Below are 6341 nucleotides of genomic sequence, written 5' to 3'. Positions count from 1 at the left end.
TTCCAAGTTAGATGCTCTCCCATTTCCCTGATCCTATTACCTGTACCTATCAGTTCTTCACCGAACTGACGAAGTTCAGCTAGGTTTTCATTACTCATGGGAGGATTTGGGAGTGGTTCTGGGTCAAATTGTGGAAGGAAGCTATAAGGACTGTTGACTATGTTTTGGAATTGCCAGTCGTTGGTCCACCATTCCTCCATTTGGCCTAATGGTCTGGTATGAACTAGTGGGTCTGGAATAGCTGGTCCTAGGTTTAGTGGGAATTGAACTGTAGCCGGGTAAGAGAAGAGATTATCGTTGATAGGCTCTAAAACATCACAATTTTCCAGTAGGCGATCTATTTCGTCCTGGAACGTGAATTCCTCAGATTGTTTAGAGCTTTCGCCAATCTCTATTCCCTTTTGTTTCAGATCTATTCCTATTTCCTTTTCGGGTGATTTCGAACCTTCTCCAGTTTCTATTTCCTTTCCCTTGTTCATGATCACAGGATTTTCTATTTTAGGGAGTCTCATAGTGGCAGGTTTCCTACGGCGCACTTTCCTCCACCCTACGTATTTTCTCTTCTTTTTAGGTTTGGCTTTTTCCAGCGGTGGAGCTTTGAATTCCACAGGTTCTTCTATGTCAGCAATGTAACCAGTAAAGTCGTGAGAGACTTCGATAGGCACTGGATATAAGTTGAGATTCTGGAATGCTTCCGACATCTCATTCATGCTGCATAGTATATATGCAAAATGCAATGTTAAAACTTTGGAACAAAGTTTAACAAACAAACACTGAAGTTTTATTGCATATTACTTTTTGTACAGAAATAACGGAAATAAACACACTGGGATTTTATTTATTTACGGGATTGTGATTTTTCTTACTAGCCCCAACTTATTGGATATTTAGAGATTAGTATTTTCTGCTACAGTAGCTAGCATATAGAGATTTGCCCATTTCCCGTCTATTTTATCTTCCCAAGGTGTACTATTACCCAACTCTTGGACTTCTGGGTTAAACCTAACTCTCTTGGTTCGGGGTTTCTTTGTCTCCTGACTCTTTTTAAGTATCGAATCCCTTTTCTCTGGGGAAAGTGGATTCTCATAGTTTGCCTTGCGGACAAAGATTCCTTCTTCTAGGTTTACTGGGTTTCTAGAAGAAGATGCCACATCTAGTTTGTGGTAGATAGCAGACAGCTTTTGCTTACCCATACTGTAACTAAAAATAGCCAGTTAATAAAACATATAATCACCGAATAATAATTAGTAAAATTAAGCATTGTCCAAATACTTAATTTAGGCTTAATCAGTGGCTCGATCAGTGGCTCAATTTAATTATTAGCTCTGATACCACCTTCGCTCTCACGGCTCCCCGACCCACCCTGGACGGAGTCGGGGCCCGCGAGGCAGTTCCCGTGGTATTTAATTTATGCGGCAGCGGAAGTCTTTTTACAACAGGATCTTTTCACCGTAAAATGCTCGTTTAATATATTACACCAAGTTTAAGGGATAAATCCCATAATTTACAATAAGTTGATTTCACACAGAAATCTTTATTTTTCAAAACACGTTTTATTGGTTTATTTACACTGAGCCACTTCTCTGAGCTTGATAGTGCTTTACTGCACTTTTCCTGGATCACACAGATCACCTGAAACATGTTTGAAAAAGGTTTTGTCAGCGGGGAAATACTGAGTGAATCATTCTGTTTTCTAAAACGACCCGTTAGTTATAATTTACAGTATTAAGAGCGATTACAATGTTTCTATCAACCAATTATCAAGAATGGGTATTTGTCACTCGATTCATTTCTGTGACTGTGGTCATACCACTATTGGGTCCCGTTGCCCTAATAGTGACGGTGTACTCACACAGAGTAATAATAACTCACATAGAGTAATATTCACTCACATAGAGTGATAATAACAGTAATGTGCACAATACCCCACATACCAGCTGTAATTTGGTGATTACAAAGACTTAATCCCTGTAATTATAACCTTGAAAATAATTTGAGGTATTGTAATACTTACTCACAAACGGTGAGAAAACAATTTAAAAAGAAGAATGACTCACATTGCAGATTAACGAGCAATAGATATAAGCCTACTGATTAGCCTTGATTACACCTAGTTTTAACACAATGCACACACAAACAGGTTAGTAACTAATACAGCAATTACGTCAATTCACGAGACTAAACCTTCACAACGATTAATCAGTGCAATACTCGATAATTCAATCGGATTCACAACGAATAACAGAGCATAGTCCGAATTCGAACAGCACTCTAATATTCAAGTCGAAATCACGACGAACAATCAAAGTACAAGCTCAATTGAGCAGCACCCGGACTATCGTTGGATAGTTATAATCGATCGGACGTTGAATCGTAATAGCGATCGAGTTATTACCCTGATTGCGGCAGCGTTTCGATAATTGTGTGTGTGTGTGTGTTGGACTGTTTCTGTGATAACTTGATCTACGTAACTCGGATTTACGTCGTTCCAAAGACAGAATTCAAGTCCCAACCCCCTCTATTTATACCCGAAATTTGACACCGTCGCGTAGCGCGAGGGGTACCCCCTATAGGCGTCGCGCTACGCGAGTGGTAACCTATGTTCATAGGGTAGCTACGTGTGTAACTAGGCTTGCTGTGTTGACAGTTTTATCAAATTCGATTTTGATTGAAAGTTATGAAGATAATCGTTGGCTAGGGTTTATCCCCCCCTGAGTTTTAGGGGCCCTGATCCTGATTCCGATTGTTCTGGAAATTTTAGGGTTAGTGCAGAACTACTTGGGTTTCTTAATTAGGGTTTCCTTAATAGCTAATTACCATCCTAATTATGGATTTTAGTGACAGTTGTTACAATTAGACACTAATAAATTCTAATTAGCAGATGGAAAACGCTAATAGTGAACCAGTTAATGAAGTAAATCAGTCTGAGCAAAATCAGGAAGATCAATATATAACTAGACAAGATATTGAATACTTTATTGCTCAAGGGATAGCCAATGCTATTCCAGAAATTGTGGCTGTTGTTCAGAAACCTGCCGAACCACAATTAATTCCTAGTAAACGTATTCCGGAAGATAACGGCAGTAACAACATAAATGGAGGCGGCAATCATGACGATCATGATCCGCAACAGGCCCCACTCCCTAAAAGAATGAAAGTTGCAACGCCTGGTTGCACTTACAAAGAATTTCTTGCCTGTAAACCCGCAGAATTTGCAGGTAATGAAGGGGCAACTGCAACACTGCGTTGGTTAGAGAAAACCGAGGCAGTAATTGCAATAAGTAAATGTGCTGAAGAAGATCAAGTGATGTATGCATCAAACTTATTCAAAGAAGGGGCGTTAGAATGGTGGAACACGGTGCTACAAGCAAAAGGAAGAAGGGTGGCCTATGCAATGAATTGGGAAGAATTTAAGCGTCTCGTCGAAAGAAAATTCTGTCCCGAATACGAGAAGGAACAAATGGCAAACAAGTTCCTGAGTCATCGTATGTTAGGTGTAGACTGTCGAGGATATACTTCGACATTCTTCGAATATGCGAGAGTGGTACCTTCCCTGGCTTCGCCAGAACCAGTACTTATTTCCCGTTATATTTGGGGATTAGTCGGAGAAATCCGTAATATCGTTAAAGCTGCGAGACCACGCACGATTGACGATGCTGTGGAATTAGCTAATACATTAACCGATGAACTAATCCGCACCAGAGAAGAAGATCGCAAAAAGGAATTGGCTCAGAAGATTACCCAAGGATTTCGTGTGGGTAATAATAGCAATAAATTTAAGAAAAGAGGAACCGGGCAATACTCGTCACCTCCTTTCTGCAGAAATTGCAAAAAGAAACACTATGGACAGTGCAATATATTTTGCAACTTCTGCAAGGCGAAAGGACATCGGGAAGAAGACTGCAGAAGGAAAACAAGAATCTGTTATAACTGCGGAGAAACAGGGCATATCAAACTTGAATGTCCTAAGTTAGCTAAACCAGCAGATAGTAGAGCTAAAACGACTGAAGGAACTACTAAGAAAAATGCGCGAGCATTCCAGCTGACCACTCAAGAAGCCGAACTCATTCCAGATGTGATAGTGGGTACGTTCTTAGTGCATAACGTCTATGCAAAAGTATTATTTGATTCTGGTGCAAACCAAAGTTTCATTAATACTGCATTCTGCCAAACTCTTAACTTACCTCTAAATACCCTTAGGCAGATCTTTTCTGTTGAAACGACAGATGGAAATTCTGTCAACATAGACAAGGTTTTGCAAGAAGTAAAAATAGAATTATTAGGTCATAAGTTTTCTGCAAACCTGTTACCTATGAATTTAGCCGGATTCGATGTAGTGTTAGGAATGGATTGGTTAATAGCCAACCATGCTCGAATCCTGTGTGATAAGAATTCTGTAGAAATCCGTACTCCCACAGGAGAAGTAATTCTAATTACAGGAGATAGACCTCGGACGCCACTGAAATTCATTTCAGTATTGAAATTGGCTAGTTATTCGAGGAAACAAGAAATGGTGTATATGATTTCTGTAATCATTAACACTAAAAGTAAGGAACTCCAGGCCATCCCTATAGTTTCAGAATACCCAGATGTTTTTCCTGAAGAATTACCTGGTTTACCACCTGATAGGGAAGTAGAGTTTAGAATTCATTTAATTCCAGGTACTGCACCAATAGCTAAGACACCTTACCGATTAGCACCTACTGAAATGCTAGAATTGAAAAAGCAATTAGATGAATTACTAAGCAAAGGATTCATACAACCTAGTTCATCCCCTTGGGGTGCACCAGTGTTGTTTGTGAAAAAGAAAGATGGATCAATGAGAATGTGTATCGATTATAGGGAATTGAATAAGGTTACAATTAAGAACCGATACCCATTACCTAGGATTGATGATCTTTTTGATCAATTGCAAGGAGCTAGATATTTCTCTAAGATAGATTTAAGATCTGGATATCATCAGTTGAAAGTACAAGAGGAGGACATACCTAAAACTGCTTTCAGAACTAGGTATGGTCATTATGAGTTTACAGTCATGCCCTTTGGATTAACAAATGCTCCAGCTGCATTTATGGACATGATGAATAGGATCTGTAAACCATACTTGGATAAATTTGTGATCGTTTTCATTGACGATATACTCATTTATTCCAAAAGTCAAGAGGAACATTGTGAGCACTTGCATACTCTCTTAACTTTGTTAAGAAAGGAAAAGCTTTATGCCAAATTCTCGAAGTGCGAATTCTGGCTACAAGAAGTGCAATTTTTAGGTCATATGGTGAATCACGAAGGAATTCATGTAGATCCTGCTAAAATAGAAGCAATCACAAATTGGAAAGCTCCACGAACAGCTATGGAAGTTAGAAGTTTTCTAGGATTAGCTGGATATTATAGACGATTTATTAAAGATTTCTCTAGGATAGCTGTACCTTTAACCACGCTAACCTGTAAAGTCGCTAAGTTTGAATGGGGATCTAGACAAGAGGAAGCTTTTAGGATTCTAAAGCACAAATTGACAAATGCTCCAATTTTAGCTTTACCCGAAGGAACCGAGGATTTTGAAGTATACTGTGATGCTTCAAAATTAGGATATGGATGTGTGTTGATGCAACGCAAAAAGGTAATTGCGTATGCCTCTAGGCAATTGAAAAAGCACGAAGAAAATTATACAACTCATGATCTAGAGTTGGGAGCCATAATTTTTGCCCTTAAGATTTGGAGACATTATCTGTATGGAAGTAAGTTTACTATCTATACGGACCATAAGAGTTTAAAATATATATTTGGGCAAAAAGAGTTAAATATGAGGCAAAGAAGGTGGATGGAAATCTTAAGTGATTACGACTGTGATATTCAGTATCACGAAGGAAAAGCGAACGTAGTCGCAGACGCCTTAAGTCGTAAATATCATGAAAAGCAAAAGCGAGTCCGTGCTCTTAGATTAAATCTACAATTAGATTTAATGGAACAAATAAAGGAAGTTCAAGGAACGGCAATCAAGGACGATGCCGAAGGAATGAAAGGTTATCTAAAGGAATTAGAACAAGGAAAAGATGGAATTTGGAGATTCCACAAGAAACGAGTTTGGGTACCTAAGCAAGGAGAATTAAGAAATAAGATTTTAGAAGAATCTCATAAATCTAGGTATACTGTACATCCAGGAAATAATAAGATGTACCAAGATTTAAGAAATAATTTTTGGTGGATAGGAATGAAAAAGGATATAGCCGAATACGTATCTAAGTGTTTAACCTGTTCACAAGTTAAAGCCGAACATCAGAAACCTTCAGGACTACTACAACAGTTAGAAATGCCTGTATGGAAATGGGAACTCATAACAA

This window comes from Helianthus annuus, chromosome 8, assembly GCF_002127325.2.
Source record: "Helianthus annuus cultivar XRQ/B chromosome 8, HanXRQr2.0-SUNRISE, whole genome shotgun sequence".
Lineage (NCBI taxonomy): Eukaryota > Viridiplantae > Streptophyta > Magnoliopsida > Asterales > Asteraceae > Helianthus > Helianthus annuus.
The sequence above is the reverse complement of the archived record's forward strand: the minus strand, read 5'-3'. Positions refer to the sequence as shown.